We start from the raw sequence: 2,769 nt of genomic DNA on the forward strand, positions 1-2,769 counted from the left end.
AGGAACAAGATTGTTTGGAGGATGTGTCTCCTTCATAAGTGCCACCATTTAATTAAAAGACCGTTGAGACATGTTCCCTTCTGACTTAATCATCAATAATCTAACAGCAGTAGATAATTCAGTATGATCGTTGCATCCAGGCCACAATGGTTTATGTGCTGCATGAAGTAAATCATAAAACTTTTGATCATTAATATTTGGAGACTCTTCCATTTCTTCCTCACATTGCATTTGGTGTTCTGGTCCAACAACGTCATAAACTATATTCTCAAATCTACTGTGCTTGTTGCTATGACCCTCTTGTGCAAAATTTTGTTTATTAATTTCTACAAGTAACTCTGGATCACTTTCTCCATGACATGTCCAATACCAATAATCAGGTTTGAACCGTTTTTGAAAAATATGAACTTTAACTTCTTCGAAGTGTTTCAAAGGGACGTTTTTGCAATTAGAACAAGGACATCTAATTTCACTATTAATTATGCCCTCTTGCCGAAGTGCAAATGATACAAATTCATCTAACCCATTTCGAAACTCGTCAGTGTACCCCTTCCGACCAGGATTTAACCTATTATACATCCAACTACGATGTAGTCGGATGTCCATGTTTATTCTGTAATATAATTAAAGTATATAGATCATGTATTGTATTTAAATAGAGCATATATGTCATGTATAGTATTTGAGTTAGACACCAAAAATGAACAAATAACTTATAATTTCATATTATAGTTCATATATGGTATTTAAGGCAAACAATATATATAAGACTAGATTCAAGAAAATATTAAAGGATCTCACCTTCTACTTATTTTTCAAAAAATTACCTTGAGTTCTTGTATAAAAAGTAGAGCACTCTGATCCCAAATATCTACAATGTCAATATAAAAATAATGAGCAACCTGAATAAAAGGGAAAAAATTCTACTTCCAACAATGAGAATATGGTTATGTGAACAATTTGATACACTTGCTAAATTACTATTAAGTTTTTAGAGTTGTTGCTAAAGAGTATCAGATTTATTGAATTTAAAAGTTTACTCGTACAAATCAAACAGGGAAGTTCAATTAAAGAAACAACAAGAGTTAGACAACAAAAATGATTTAAATCCAACAATGAGAAGAGTGATCATGAAAATAGAGACTTAGTTTCACTGTCAGAAAAATTACTAGGAGACTATAGTAAGAGGACAAATTAATAGTAATATGTTGCCCATATAAATGAACCTATAACTATAGCAAAGTTTGAGTTCAGTTAAGTGTTTTTCTAAGAGTTGAAATAAAAGTAATCTACAGGAAGGTTAAATGAGGATACCAATAGCACTTAAAGCACTTCTTCACCATGTGCACAACTAGCAAGGTAGAATTACATATTGCTATCAGTTCTTAAAATTTTAAATTTGCAACCCAAATTATAAAAAAAATTGAAACTATTGCTGCTAATGAACATATGCCAAGAATAAGCCTAAATAAATTCTAACTAAGCATTTCCAACCAACACATTTTCCATCAAGAGAATAGTAAATTTTTCTCTACAGAATAATTTTAAACTCTAGCTAATATTCTGGGTTTCACTACATGATTAACTCATTTTGATTACTTAGGAGTCCTCATCTTTAAAGGCAAACCAATAATGATTCATTACAAGCCATTACTAAAAAATTAATTGTCAAACTTAAAGCTTGGAAGAACTTACTCTCAATGATTATTCACTACAAGCCAGATTAAAATAACTCATGCTATCTTATAAATTTTAAACACCACCATAAGACAATATAACTTTCTACCACTTTACATAAAGTGATTAATATTTACTGGGGTTTAATATTAGTGATTTAATTATGTCAAAATGCATTTCATACTCATATGGAATTAACATCTTAAACTTATTCTAATCAATTTCTTTTGTCACAATGACAACAACTGTCAATAAACATAAAACTTGTTTCTATTCTATTTATTATGTTATTTTCAAGTATCTCACTTTCTCACACATAAATAGGGCATCCAATACCCAAAGAAATTTCTATCAAAATCTAAAATCCCACTCACAGATAAACAAAAAAACAACCATAATAATAAATAGAAACAACCATTAAAGAAAAGAAGCATACAAGAGAAGCAGAAAGAAGTGAAAGACCTTGATATGTTGTTGAAGGTTTTGCGGTTGTTACCGGACGGCGAATGAAAGATTTGAACAGCAGAGAAACAAGGAGGAGTGGGCGGCGGAGAAACAAGGAGGAGTGTGCGGCGGAAAAACAATGTTTACGAGGTCATGAGTGCTAGGCTTGGTGGAGAATTTTGAAACAAAGAAGCTGTAAAAATAAAACAATCATTTTGTTTTAAAAATAAATTACCGAGCGCGGAAAAAGAAAGTGGAAACGTTTTGTCTACATATTAAACAGCTTTCAATAAAAAATAAAAAGGAAATTAGTTACATTAAATATGTTATCTTTGTTGGAACTGAGTTGCTTTAAGAATAATAACTTAATTATTTTAATGATCATGTTATAAAATTAAATAAAACAATAGAGATCAAAGAGAGTAAGAGAAGGGAGAAAGTAATATTGTATTATTTTCTTCAAATGTCCACTTTATATTGCAATGTGAATCTTATATATAGGACCTAAGGGAGATGGGAAATCACTGCTATTAATAAAGAATAGGGAGATGAAAAAGAAAAAATAATGATAGATATCCACTTTTATATTTATTCATAACACTCCCCTTGAATGTCTATTGAGGATATGCCTTGTAAAAATCTTATTAG

The 2,769-nt window shown here is 30.4% G+C and overlaps 1 long non-coding RNA gene across 1 annotated transcript; it reads right to left on the minus strand.

Annotated features, from left to right (window-relative positions):
- Positions 1–441: 441 nt before the first annotated feature.
- LOC131656606 (uncharacterized) lies at positions 442–2,273 on the minus strand. The gene is made up of 3 exons (XR_009300193.1): positions 2,140–2,273; positions 828–871; positions 442–613 (listed from the first exon to the last, which is right to left on the minus strand). It is a non-coding gene; the product is annotated as an uncharacterized LOC131656606 (long non-coding RNA).
- Between the last annotated feature and the right edge of the window lie 496 nt (positions 2,274–2,769).

This window comes from Vicia villosa, linkage group LG3 (genome assembly GCF_029867415.1).
Source record: "Vicia villosa cultivar HV-30 ecotype Madison, WI linkage group LG3, Vvil1.0, whole genome shotgun sequence".
NCBI classification, from domain to species: domain Eukaryota; kingdom Viridiplantae; phylum Streptophyta; class Magnoliopsida; order Fabales; family Fabaceae; genus Vicia; species Vicia villosa.